This window comes from Rutidosis leptorrhynchoides, chromosome 3, assembly GCF_046630445.1.
Source record: "Rutidosis leptorrhynchoides isolate AG116_Rl617_1_P2 chromosome 3, CSIRO_AGI_Rlap_v1, whole genome shotgun sequence".
NCBI lineage: Eukaryota > Viridiplantae > Streptophyta > Magnoliopsida > Asterales > Asteraceae > Rutidosis > Rutidosis leptorrhynchoides.
Window position 1 is genome coordinate 85,977,600 of NC_092335.1, and position 15,231 is coordinate 85,992,830.

General features: G+C 33.1%; 2 long non-coding RNA genes across 2 annotated transcripts; both read right to left on the bottom strand.

The window, feature by feature from the left end:
- LOC139896443 (uncharacterized) lies at window positions 1-4,128 on the bottom strand. The gene is made up of 3 exons (XR_011776229.1): window positions 3,992-4,128; window positions 3,870-3,895; window positions 1-1,233 (listed from the first exon to the last, which is right to left on the bottom strand). It is a non-coding gene; the product is annotated as an uncharacterized lncRNA (long non-coding RNA).
- Window positions 4,129-5,580: 1,452 nt separating this feature from the next.
- LOC139896444 (uncharacterized) lies at window positions 5,581-7,796 on the bottom strand. The gene is made up of 3 exons (XR_011776230.1): window positions 7,431-7,796; window positions 6,758-6,936; window positions 5,581-5,725 (listed from the first exon to the last, which is right to left on the bottom strand). It is a non-coding gene; the product is annotated as an uncharacterized lncRNA (long non-coding RNA).
- Between the last annotated feature and the right edge of the window lie 7,435 nt (window positions 7,797-15,231).

The following is a 15,231-nucleotide window of genomic DNA, read 5'->3' on the forward strand; positions in this document are numbered from 1 at the left end:
ACTGTACTTAATAAAATAGGCTAAACATCAAGCGAGCATTTGAATCATGCAGCGGCACCGAAATTTACATCAACTTAATAAAACAGAATGCTATGAATCGACATTTGAAGAACATCATAAATCAACCATGGTCATCGAAAGTGCCCAAGTTCACGAGCCATTGATTCCAACCTAACGATAGCTTTCTCGATCTTCTTGTGACCCATTTGAAGGATCTAATTTGAATTTTGTTTTACGTCATGGTCTCGTTTCCTTTCCTCCCTTGAAATAAAGTGAGGTTCCAGTTGCGCCAAATATAGCATCCACACATCCATTCTATAGATTGCCATAGAGTCGAAGGTTGGTTAGAGTTAGCCCCTAGTTTGTTCCCATTAAACAGCTCGTCGAGATTTGAATAAGTGGCTGTAATATCCAGATTCCACTAACGAAAGATTCGGCTCCACAAGTCTTTTGCAAATGAACATTGAAAAATAATATGGTCCACTGTCTTGATTTCTTCGTCTCAGATAGGGCATCAGACAGAATCTACGTCTATTCCTCTTTTGTCTAGTTCCTTCCCAACTGGAATTCGTCTTCTTTTAGTGCGCCAAACAAGCAGTCCAATTTTCTGTTGCACCATGGAATTTCTCAATGTTTTGATGGTATTTTGCAGCATGCGCATAATTTTGTCGACTAACTGTGTGTGAGTTGATGTTTTTAACATCCCATTGCTTTGAAGTTGCAATCGAAGTTTTGAGGCTTTCCAGTTCGTCTAAAGTTCTCTCTGAGGATTTGATCATTTAGCCGTCGGTCGTGCCAAAACTTATTAGTATCAATTGAAGTTAAAATTTTATACTTAAAAATTTAAATGATAAATGACACTTATTATGGAACTATAGATGTTAAATTTATATGACGTAAGAAAATTATAATTATAAACTAAAACTATTTGAGGTGATTTAAACAAAAGCTAAATTATTTATTTATCAAACAACTCAAAATATTTCTACAAAAAAAAAAAAAAAAAAAAAAAAACTAACTATTTATATAATATAATTTATAGAATTAATAAATTAGAATGGAATGTCAGGTTTAAAAAAAAAAAGAGAATGGAATGTCAACGATTTTGTGCCTTGAAAAAGTTTGTTAACTCCCGCCTATTTGTAGAAGTCAAAATTCAAAATTACTTCCGACTCCCCTAGTCATTTCCCTTTCTGCACATCTTCCAATTGCTTCCACTTGTCAGTTCCATCACTGCATCAATCAACGTCACCATTATTATCAGGTACATCACAAATCCAACTTTTTCTCATTAAATATGATTAATTCAACTCGATCTTTGATTAGTTCTACATTGATTTTGTTGTTAGATCGATTAAATTAAATTTCAAATTAACTTAGGGTTTATAGATTTGATAGTACGAATTTGCAGATTGAAAATCAATTAGAGAATCTCTGTAAATCTCGCATCAATTTTATCATTTATTTTGTTGTAAGAACATTCAGATTTTTATCACGGTTTAAATTAGGGTTTAAAAAGACATATATATGTATAAATGTATATACGTGTATATATACGTGCCTTGATCTATAATTATACGTATTTGATTAGAGGCTTTCAATAATGATTGTCGTCCCATTATTGATATTCTTATTGTGTGATGGATTGAATTCATGAACTATGAATATTTATTTAGACCTAATATACTGTTTAAGCATAAATAAGTACGGATTACTGAATTTTTGGATATAGGTTATAATAATGGCATTTTTTGGAATAATGAAAGAGTTGCCCTCACCGATGGAAATGCTACATAATGAACTCAGTGAAACTAATGAAGCGCTTACAATAGCAAACAATCAGATACAGAGCATGAAGAAAAAACAAGCAGATGCAACACGCAGCTATGAACAGCAGCTGAAAAACTTGAACGGTGCTAATAAGATCCTAGAAGATGCCAGAGACAAACTGAGATCAGAGATAAGGCCTTTACATAATAGAATCAATCATTTCAAAACAATGAACACAAACTTAGCTGCTACACTTGCCAGAGAAAGGCAAATTATCAAGGATAAACGCGAAGAAGAAATAATACAAAATGACATATGGAAAGTAATCTTGAAACAGCTGAACGAAGAATGTAATGATGCTTTGAAGGGGGGAGAGAAAGAACTTCTGCTAGTAGAAAAAGTTAAGCTGCTAAAGTCTGAATATCAAGGGCTGGAAAAAAGTTTAAATGCTTTGATGAAAGATAATAAAAGTTTGAAAAGAGAAGTTAAACGACTAAATGCAGTGTCTGAATCCGAAAAGGTTAAGAATAAAGCTTTGCAGAGTGAAAAAGATATGGTAGATGGAGAAAAGAACATGCTACTGGATAAAATTGAGCAGCTGGAGTCTGGATATAAAAGGCTAGAAAACAGTTTAGAGGCTTTGAAGGGAGAAAAAGAAAGTTTGGAAGGAGAAGTGAATAGACTAAATGCAGCGTCTGAAGCTTCAAAAAGTGATAAAGAAATGGTAGAAGAAGAAATGAACAAGCTATCAGAAAGCTTTAAGCAGCTAGAGTCTGAAAATCAAGAGATGGAAAGTAGTTTAAGGAGGCTAAATGAAAAAGGTATGGGTGGGAATGAGAGCCAAAAAACAGTAAGAGAGTTAGAGGGTGAACTGGTTGTAACAAAAACAGAGAATATGTTATTAAGTGTTCAGCTTGAACATAGTGAAGAACAAAAAGAAAAGCTTTACAAGCAGCTGCAAGGTATCATTGCAGAGAAAAACGAGCTCACAAATAAGCTTCAGCGTGCTGAAAGTGATCTATTGTTTAGAAACTTTCAAGCTTTCATGGCTCGATTGATCGCTGAAAATCAAGATCAAGCAAAACATATCAGGAATCTTAATGATCTGCTTGATTATAAAAATGCAGAGATAGCCTTTCTGGAAAGAGGGCAAGCACTTGGACAGACAAATTTATGGAGAGAGGAAGCTGAATGGGGACAGTCGTCAGGAGGACGTGCAAATGGACAATGGGTACAGAGTAGGTTTTACTCGGTTGTACAAAGAGGTAACACAAGAGGAGGAGTTTGACTATGCTTGACTAAGAGGAAACACAAGAAAAGGAAGATGACTAAGCTGCCTATAAGAAACATATAATAATAAGACTGCACCTTACTACTTTGCCTTGAAATTGTTTGTTTTTGTGGTTGAAATGGTATTTTGAATTTTGAATATTTTGCATTTGAAATAGCATTTTGAAATTTCAGTCTATGGTATAGTATTGAGATGAGAAAGATGTTTTAGAAAACAAATAAACAAATAAAACCTATAAAAGGCGGAATCTTTTCCTTGTGACATTAATTGTGAACACTTTATTAACTAAATAATAAGAGTTTACCTTTAATCATCATCTCCTAGAAGAAGCTAAACTATCCTGAGTTCTCTATTAAAACCCAAAACAAATCGCAGAAACCCAACATGTGTATGTTTCGAAACAACATACACAATAATTTTACAAAAACAAATATATAAAAATATAGCTTTTTATATAACTGTAATAGCTTCAGATCTGATTAAAAAAAAGCAGATATACAAAATCAGTTTAAATAACCAAATATTTACGGCTCTTTACGTAGGAAAAAACAATTAAACCCCTTTTTAACTGTTGAATTTGAAAAAATACAGAGTTAAAAACAAATAAGAATGTTTGAAACATCGTACAAAGTAACAAAAAAAAAAATCCTTATCTACCTTCGGATCGAGCAAGCAATAGATCAATAAGAACAGATCTGATAAAAAAGCAGATATGTAAGGATTCACTATATATTACCAAATATTTACGGTGAACTAAAATGACAAGATTTTGTAAAAAAGTTAAGGATAAAATGATAAACAACAATACCTTAAAACAAAATTGAAGCTTTACACCTGTTAAAAATAAGAAAATACAGATAGTTAGAAATAAATAAAGACACTTGAAACATCGTAACAAATACGGAGTAACAAACATAACTCCTTATGTACCTTCGATAACTTCAGATCGAGAAAGTAATTGATGAATAAGAGCAGATCTACAAATTTTACTTGAATATAAGAACTGAAGATAAAGAAATTGATGGAGTAAAACGGTTCAGCAACTAAGCCGTTGACTTGGTTGTATATGAGAGATTATATAGTTATATGGTAAAACCTAGTATTAGTAGCATGTATGTATGTAGGCCTTTTTCTTCTTGTGGGCTAACTTGAAACGAACCAAATGGGAAAAGCCCAACTTTCTTGTGGGCTGAACCCCATATTTGACTGTCCTATTTGAGGATAACAACTAGTCCCTTTTTCAAGAAACACTCCGTAAGAAATAAGAAATGTGTTGCCTCAAACAGGTACGAGTATTTCTTTTATTGATTATTTATTTATATTTATTTTTAGTGTCACACGAACATGCCTGCTTTTACACAACAAATTAATAAAGGTCAAATTGTCTAGCAAAGTAACATAAAAATCTTTTTTTTTTCCTTCAATAAAGGTAATATCGATTTGTTTTTGCCCACAAAAGTCTCTGATTTTAATTTAATTCATAAAGGGTCTTTGATTGGAAAAACATTGCAATTGAGGTAACAAGTGACGTTTATCATTTTTATTTTATTTCTTTTGTTGAAGTGTAAATTCCATGTCAAACTTAAATGTCACATCATTTTTCCGGTCATCTTCTCCGATCAAACTCCAGTCAAAACACAACCATAAAATATAAACTAAAAAGGACAAAACGATTTTACTGACAGTGTCTAAGGATTTTTACGATGGATCTCACGGAGATATTCACTCTGGAGACCGAAAAGATTTCGCCAGAGATGACGCATGCTAATTCCCAACTTAAGTTACAAATATTTGCACCGTAATCCATATCTTTAATCGATGCCATCAATATTGAGTAGGGTTATACATTCTTTGTTTTGAAGTCATATTGTTATAACACAAATCCGGGTTTTGTGGATTCTTGATTAATTTGGAGCAATTACAAGTGCAAAAACTTTGATTGTCAAAATCCATATATGGGTTATGATTTAAATTAAGTAAAATGATTTCGCGCTTGTTATTGAATGATGATGGAGCAATTACAGTCAAATGATGATTCTCTAATCTTTGAAACATAGTTTAAAAGTTTCAAATATTAGATGATAAATTGCTACAGATCATTCTTTTGAAGATGAAGATGAGAAATTGGTCCCTCTACAACTAAATCAAAGCATCTATTAATTGTTTTGTTTTGAAATTGTTGTACGGATCTGGTTGAATACAAATACTTAGGTTTATGATGAAATTGGTGTTTTCTTTGCTAACTTCGCCAAATCTCATCAAAAGTTGAGTGTTATTTAAACACCTTGGTACTACCAAAAACTGACCAACCCTCTATTTAATGCTTGTAACTGAAACATAACCAACGAAGAATAAAAAAAATTAGGGTCGCATTTAGTAAAATGGGATAGTAAGAAGGATCACATTAAGTCTCTAGGAATGTATGCAATTGGAAGGGCTAGCATGACAACAGTATATGCTTTATATTCTATTTTTTAACTAAAGGACCTAGTAACAGATCAAAGAATCAATATACCATATGAGTATGTCAGCTAAGATCTACCACTGAGTTGCGAAAAAGGATTCATTCACTTTTACAAGACGGAACTCTCGTGAAGAATCCATGTGATTTTTCAAATCGAGGTCCATTTATCATTAGCCCATGTGAGTATTCAATCTCTCCAACTGACGTAATCAACATATAGCAAAAATCAATTACTTATTATCAATTATATCATTTTAGTCGCATCAGCAAACAAAAAGATTGTATATCAAGCCTATAATCATCAAATTGATACCAAAAGTATAAATTCACATTTTTAACGTGTTGGTGGGTTCCGTTTTTTCAAAATCACGCATATGGGTTAAAATAGGTGTGTATGACCGTAATGGGTCATAATTTCCCATTTCAACCAAAATAACCAAAATAGACCCAAAACTCGTGTTCAAAACAAAAAAACGTGCAAACTTACTTAACTCAACATAGTGGGCGTGTTCATATTGAGAAGAACCCATTTTGGCACTTTTGACTCAAACGGGTCAAATGTCCAAATAGTCATAAAATGACTTTTCAAGTCATAAAATGACTTTTCATCACTTTATCTATAATTACACTATCTTTTCCACTTCCAGCAAGAACTTTCTGGTGAAAGACCTGAACTCGAACTCAGTAGGAAGACGCACGACAGAAGCTTCCCGAGCTGCTGCCTTTACCTTAAACGCTTTAAAGGAGGGGTCGCTAGCACATTAGAATGCGAGTTCGGAACACTCCCACAATTCAACAAATTACTTATGTAATTTACTTACGCCCAAATGGACTAAGTTCAAAACACACTTTTGAGACACTGTATATACATAGTATTAAGAGCTTGATTATCAAAGAAAACAGTAGCTGACATACCATTACAATGTAAAAGATCAGAACTGCTTCCAAGAGCTAAGAAACATAACATATACAAGATGAGTTCCCTTATCGAGTATGTTGTAATTATTATATTTGTTATTGGAAAATGAGTAGGGCTTTTGGGTTGGATAACGCGTCAAAACATCTATCTTTTTACATGTCACAAGGGATGAGTGGGACTGGCTCGAAACACATAGATACATGCTTATCAATCTAGAAGCATACACATAAATACATGCTTATCAATATCTAAAAAATCACGTTACAACATGTTGAATAGAAATATAATAGTTAAAGATAATGAGTTCAATGACCTTGGTGGCAAGCCTTCCATCGACTTCAAGAATCACTATACCATGACTCAAGTTTGGGCTATAGCTCCAAATGTGTCGACATCTTGCACGCTAGTTTGTCGGAGTGGATCGTGTATATTCCCATTCTTCTTGAAGTTACAAACCGAGTTCGAGCTGTTCTCATAGCTGCTTACTTGATCCTAACAAAAAACACTAATCAGATGCCAATCAATTTGCTTCAGACTCTTGACTATATAACAATTAGTTGACTTTAGGTGTCAAAACGATGACTTATAAGTTTAATATGAACTCTTTCACCTTCAAGAATAAGTGAACATTTTACACTGAAAGGTATACCAAAAAATACAATTCATACAAAATTAAACACTTTAACAAATATGTAATCAAATAAGCCGATTCTGATAAATATAAATTATAATATTTGTCGATTGACATTGTTGATTACTCTTGAATAGCAAACAACTCCAGAATCATGATCAGATATATCGACTGCCGCATCAACTGATGCGAATAGTTACTGACAAGATTAGGTACCCTAAAACCGTGAAATCGTATACTCTCGAGCAGGGTAATCGTGATTTTCTCATATGATTTATTCAAATTAAGGTATAGTTCATGATTTTTGTTCTAGCAAGTACCCTAATTTCAATAAAAATATGACAAAATTACTCACCAGAAAACATCGAAACGTCGTCTTCTGAGTCGAGTATTGAAGATTTCCTATGTGATTTTGAAGAATTCAGAATCTTTTTCATGGTTTTTGTTCCCATTTTCTCTAACTCGAAGGTCCTTAATCAATTTCGAAACATGTTTGATGATTTTCCAACTGGACTCAGATTTGTAAAATCCCACTAAAATTAGATTTTAGAATCATTTATTCATTGTGATTGTGATATTCACAAATTGGATATAAACGATATCGTAAGGAGTGCGTAACGATTTCATTGTGAAATTATTCTTTAATTTTTAATTTGGTATGAGCGTCATTATACCGTGTTTCATGATTAGGGTTACGAGGGATTAGGGTTATCACTGTAACTGGTCCGGACCGGGATGCGGCCTGATTGTGTATTCATATTTAAAGCAGCTTTGTTGTGTATTTACATAGGGAAAACGGCCCATGTCTTAAGCGCAATTTTAGATGTCGTTGTCTTAAGCGTTTTTTAAAAAGTGTCCGTTTCGAACGTGGGTAGTTTCGTTTTGTTCATAAAATTTTTTCGAGTGTAACGGTGCTGTCGGAAAAATTTGGCTTGCGTCGAACACAAAGATACGGGCTGTCGTTGTGTTAAGCATTTTTTAAAAAGTGTCCGTTTCACGTATAGTTAGTCCCGTTGGGTTCGTGAGACTTTTTCGAGTTGAACGGTGGTCTCCAAAAAATTTAACTCGCACCGAGCGAGAAGATAAGGCCCGTTAAAAATTCGGGTGGAATTAGTTTCTTTTATTTTAATAAAATTATATAATATATAATTACGCTTTCTACCCCCGAAAAAATGTAAACTCGAGGAGTCGTTGTGTAAAGTAAGCGGAAGGTGAGGGACCGGTTGTAGTGTGAACGCAAACTAAAAACTACATCCCGAAACAACTGAAACTACACATTCGGGCATGACTTTTAGTATATAAGGGTTAACAAGTGCAAGGTTGGCCTCGGATTCACGAACCTATATTAATTATATATATATATATATATATATATATATATATATATATATATATATATATATATATATATATATATATATATATATATAATATATAATTACGCTTTCTACCCCCGAAAAAGTGTAAACTCGAGGAGTCGTTGTGTAAAGTAAGCGGAAGGTGAGGGACCGGTTGTAGTGTGAACGCAAACTAAAAACTACATCCCGAAAATCCCGAAACAACTGAAACTACACATTCGGGTATGACTTTTAGTATATAAGGGTTAATAATTTGCTTTCCTACGTGACGTATATATTTGTTAAGCTACGTATCAAATTTTTTTAAACGGCTCAGACTATATATTTATATTGTATATTGTAGATTCTTTGCTAGCTAGGATTTTTTAAAAAGAAGTTATGTAATTAAAGTTTTGTAATAGTAGATAAAAGAGAAAAGAGATTATATATCACGTATCTCCTCTCTCCTCTATATATTAAAGCATAGTCATAATTAGTTAAGGTGTAAAAAATTATCCATTCAAAAGCCGATCTTCACCATTAGATTATCCTTTTTAAACAAGATCAAATGGTCCTCATTTATCTTAAGTAAGAATTGTCTCTTTCATATCAAGGTTATTAGAGTTTTACCATATTATCCTTCCATATCAAATACGGAGTAATAAATAATAAAATCATATTATACAACCGTCAAATGTAACCTCCCATCACTTCCCATCAGTTTTGTTAAAAAAACCTTAATGTATTGTTGTTCTTCATAAAGTTATTTGCTGTGAATCAGGTGTGACGATGATATGTTATTTTCATATGTATTTTATTTATTTGTTTATCATCTGGTAACTTCATAATTCCCTCCATTTATGTTTTATCATTCAAATTGATGAATCTGGTGTATAGTTTTATTCACTCAATGTTAATGTTCTGCTTTTAATTTTCATTTCAGGGTAATAAGATAAACGGATCGGTAAGTAAAAACTTGATTTCCTTTTTCGAACATACCTTCCGAGAGGGTAGTTTCTTTCAAATGTCTGGACTTGGTGTCGCTCCTTCAGATGATAAAGTTCGAATCATTGACCATGAATGAAGATCAACCTTTATATAACAAAAAAGGTTGTTTGTGCATCATTCGACATGCTAACAATGGCTTCCAAATTGTCTCTTTTTTTCAAATCATCCAATGAAAAGTTAACACATTTCAGGTTATAGGTATTCTACTATACTAATATTAAACTTAATGCAGTATCATGCATACTTTCCGTATCACCCATAAAATAGATTTAATCAGTTTATTTTAAGTATTATAACAGATTTTTTCTTAGATGTTGTTGGCCATTTTGTTCAAATAAACCTGATGCGTGTGAATCGGGAGAAGTGCATGGACGCCAACTCCATAGAATCTGTCTTGCAAGATAATGGGTACAAATATTATATTACTTAGTAGCTGTTTATTAATGATTCATCTTTTCATATAACGAGTGTACTGGCATAATATGTACTCATGTATGTATACTGTAATTTTTTTTATACCAGTGTATATCGCTTAAAAATGTAGCTAATATCCATTTCTAATATATATTTAATCATTGCAAAAAAAATTATTACATTTGTATATATCTATGTGGTTGTATGATTAAATTGTATCGATGTACTTTTTTAGATCAATCGTTTGTAGCTTTTGTAATCTTATATACAAATTTAGAAAAACTCAAGTTTTGATTTATGAAGTGCTTCACTTTCTGAAGTGCAACACTTATTCAATGTTGTTTTTACATAATTTGTAGTTAAAAGTCTGAAGTAGAATCCGGAAGTATGAAAATTATTCTATATTGTACTTGACCCTGGAGTTTACTCATGTCTCCTGCAGCTATGCTTTATGATTTGTGTTCAGATCCACTTGAAAGTGGCTGTGCCAGCACTGCTTGACCATGGAGTTTCCATCTGTTGTTGCTCAAAATGGAGAGGCATTTATAAGGGAGGAACTGTGCTTTCTTGGAAATATATGAGAATTCGCCAAAGCTTCATAAATAAATTCAATCAAAAAATTAGACCCTTTTCTTCTTAAGATAACTCCAAAGGCAATAATTTTAGTGATAATGTTGCATATTGTGAGAAACATGTTCTGAAATTCTCACTTCAAAAATTGGGTTATATTCAAGCAACAAGGTTGTTCCATCGTGAAACGTAGCAAAAGATCATTGCTAAGGATGATGAATGTTTAGGATCCATAGATGACATTTATATATTTATATATTGTTATGATTACATAAAGGTAATCTCTTCTCATCATCCTTAATTGAAACATCACATCTCACTATAGCTGAATTATTATATTTCTACCCATTTGACAGGTTGTGCATGAATTTTAATACAAATGGACCCATCCTACAATATAATACGGAGTATATGTCAAAAGTGATCATTCTAATGGAACCCATTTCACCATATGTATGGGTACATTCTCAAGGTTCAAGATCATGGGACGTGTTTTCAAATATTTTAGGCAAGGGGCAGCCACAATATTTTGCTCATTGAATAATTTCTTTGTCATGGTTCATACGAAAATAATTCCATACTACAAATTGTGAGTTCTGAGTATATATGAGTTTTCATAACTGTGCAACAATTTTATCTATTGTTTTTAATATATTATATTATATTATATTATTTATATATATATATATATATATATATATATATATATATATATAGTAAGATATCATTAAATAACATTTCATGTTTCATTCCTGCCAATTGTAGGAGAACTCTTAAGCATAAAATGAGTAAAGTGAAGTTATTAAAGCAATAATAGCAAATCATGATGTTCCTTTTAGAAGATGATGCAGTTTATAAGATAAAAAATGAAGCAGCTGAAGTTGTTGCTGAGATGCTTGCATGTAAATCAGTTGTCGTTGTAGGTGAGTGTTTTTATTTACTGTATGTGATTTATAGATGAAAAAATTTGATCTACTAGACTCATTTAGGCATGTATATACTTCAGTCTTTTCATAGTTTTTCTTGATTGATCTTTTCAAATACAAATTTAGAACTTTATATGGGATTAAAAGGGTGTTTCAACAGACTTGGTATACTTCTTCAATTACAAAAACTTTATAAAGTAACTTAATCTAAATCTTTTACTTATATGTAAGTAGACGTTAGTTATTAAACTACTTCTGTAATGGTTGTCAAAATAATTTAGAGCATCACCCTATTATCTTACATCGATATTTGAAATTTATTTTCATAATCCCGCAAAGTTGCTGGTATTAAACTAGTATAAAGGGTATTTGATAGGCAAATAACCTTGCATAATCCCATACGCCTTCTAAATTTTTATAAACAATAAAGTAATTCAAATACCCATCGATCAATCATGCTTACCAATGATGATTCTTCTCTTACTCCTCCATTGTTGGCTGCGCACAAAGTAGGTTCCAGCGAAGACCTTGTGATTGAAATCCTATTAAGATTACCGGTAAGATCCTTGATTACGTGTAAGTCTATATCCAAACATTGGTACTCCATAATTACAAACAACACTTGTTTCAAAAACCCTAATAAGCCGTCAGATCCTCCTCCGGGTTTGTTTGTCCCAACTTTGTTAGGATATATGTTTGTCCCATTCGACATCCATAAACCGGTTAAATTCTCAACCTTTAATCACATTCGAATTTCAGGCGCGGTAGAATTTAAACATTCTTGTAATGGTCTCATGCTTTGTGGTAATTACCTACAAGGGTCTGGAGATCATCTTAAACTACTCACTGACAAGATTTGCGTAGTTAATCTTGCCATCAACCAAATCATTAGGCTTCCCATCCCTTGTAATGGAAAATTTGTATTAGGTATGAGCATAGCTTTTGATCCTTTAAAATCCCCTCATTACAAAGTTATATGTGTTTTTGATGACTTTGATTACACCTCAACGACTTATAAGTATCAGATAGGTATGTATTCCTCACAAACTTGCACTTACAAGCTTTCATATAATCTTACCATGACTAGAGGCCACAATATAATGTTTGAAACGGGTGTTTATTGGAACAACGCCATTCATTGGATTGACAAGTTTGGATTTATTGTGTATTTTGATTTGGATAAAGAGATCACTTACGAAATAAAAGTCCCTTTTGCTAATGATGGTCTGGGCTACAACGACTATTTATGTTATATATTTGAATCTCGAGATCAATTGCTTCTTGTTGAATTATATCTTCCTCTCATTATCAAGTTCAAAATATACCAACTTAAAGGAGACTATTCAGATTGGTTAGTTAAATACCTTGTTGATTTTGAAGAATATGGTACTGAATTATTGTTCCGATCCTTTACGATATAATTACTTATTATCTGTTGTGTTGGGGAGTGATGATGATGAATCGTTTTTGGCGGTGGAAATAAATGGGAAAATAATGAGGTTAAATTTGGAATCGAAGACATACTACGAGCTTTGTGATATTACTTCTTATCACCGCCCACAATATTTAGATAAATGGCCGAATGTTTATCAGTTTCTCTCTACAACGTACAATACGATAAGGTATACTTTTTTTCCCAGTTTTTAATAAACAAGAACATTAGACAACTAATTACAATGTATAACTTGTTAACCTCTGCTGTCTTTTAGTTTGATAATCAAAACTTGTTTTTATACTTAAATTTGACAGGTAGAAGATCCGCTCTGGGTAATAGAATTGTGACGTGGAGTATAATAACTTTAAACTAAAGTACATCTACACATTGACACCATCAGTATTTATATATGTTTTGTTTTGTGGAGAAGACTTAAGACTTGTGAAGTTATGTTTTTGCATATACGGGGTAACTTTTGGGATTTGTTGACCAAGCATGTCTTTTATATATTAACATTATAATATTATTTAGACAAAATTGCTAGAAAATTAATAGACATATCGTAACATTTCACGAGAGTATAATACAATTTAATTTATATCGTATATACATTCACTACTAGAAAATTGAGAATGAGCAATTTAAGTGCCGCCAGTGGCGGAACTTGAATTCAATTATAGATGGGGCGAAATTATAAATGGGGCGGGTTAGTATTGTAACATTCTCAACCGGGCCTAGCTGTAAGATTACTAGTTTGCCCTTAAGTTAGTATTGTGTTATTATATGCTTTTATTTTTATTTAATATTTACTATTAAATAATGATGTGGCTATGACCAGTTTGTGACAAGGGTCACAGAACAGGTTTGTTTATTTAATTTGGACTTCGTTTGGATTGCCAAATGACGTACGAAAGATATCAGATAACTGATAAATACCCGTGTGTTGCACAGTGTGGGAATTAAACACAATTAATTGACTAGAGCTGTGTCCTTCTTTCCATTTCTAGACTTTTCTTCTCAAACACCGTACCTTCATCTCCTTCACCTAATCAAACCCTAATCTTTAATCCTTATTTTAGAGCTCAAATCATTTACATATTTGTGTTCTTTGTGATTTACTGATTCTATCAAGGTAAGAATCAAAACATTTCATGCTCTAATCTTTGAAAAAATTGAGTTTTTGTGTTAGGTTTTACAAAGTGTGTAATTTGGGTCAAAATGGTTGGATTTGATGTTGTTTGAGTCTAAATTTAGTCGGTTGATGTTTCTACATGTTTAGTGTCTTCGATTCGGTCAGTTTTGAGGTCGTAATCGAGCTCTAGAGTAAGAATTGGATGAATATGGGGGAAACCCGTCACTTTGTCTTCACCTTCTACAGATAAACACAGTCGGCCGAGTGTCTCCTGACACTCGACCGACCGACTAGACTATCGACCGAGTGTGTATGACCCACTGCCGAGTGTGTCTGTGAGAGACCATCGACTAGTCCATTGACCGAGTGTAGACAGTCGGCCGACTGTCTCTGACAGTCGACCGAGTGTCTTTGGCAGTGAAATATTTTTACTAAGTGTTGATTTTTAGCCGTTATGCTGCTCGTTTGTATTTTGATGATCAGGATGTAAATTTTGAAAGTGCATAAGTGTTAAGCAAAAAAATTTAGCGGACGCTTTTTGATACAAAAATTTCTGTAGTGTGTTATTTGATGTTAATGGACAGTAACTAACTTGGTTTGCCTTATGTTCAGGTGATAAGGATAAGGAAGCCGCTTAATAGTAGATTATCTGAGCTGGTTGCTGGTAATTGGTGAGTGAGACTAACTGGAGAATATAGTATAGAGTAGCATGTTATATTATGATTGTCATGCTTGTTAGATATACTTACTGTTGTGGTTAGTTAGTACGTTGTGATGACTGCATGTTAGTTGATGCTTGTCTGCTGGAGCCCAGTGCGTCCCTATTGTGTGGTAGCCTCGATAGGAGAGATCAACCTGCGAGTTGAGTTCCTCATGTGGTAGCCTAGACAATCGAGGTGTATATATATGTGAATGGCGCGTCCATCGCGTGTGGATTATATATATACACACGGTGGTGGAGGAACTTCTGGTAAGCCCCAGTCTGATCAGCTGGCGGTTAATGGTTTGGCCGAGCCGCCAGAGTCTCTGTAGACAACACTTGGGTGATGTGTGTGTGTGTTAGATTTTGTGACATGATTAGTATGACGGTTCTTGTATACTATTGCCTGTAGTTAGTTGTACTCACTTAGCTTCGTGCTAATTCCCCTCCATCTCCTCCTTGCAGGTTGTTAGCTTTTGTAAATGATGCATTTTGGGGAGAAAACGGGAATGTGAATGTTATGTTTGACATGAGTCAACTCTGATGTGATTTTAATTAGTTAAAATGTGTTCTTTTGTAAACATCATACATTTACGTCTCTTTCGTTTAGAATATATATTTTGTATGTTGTCGC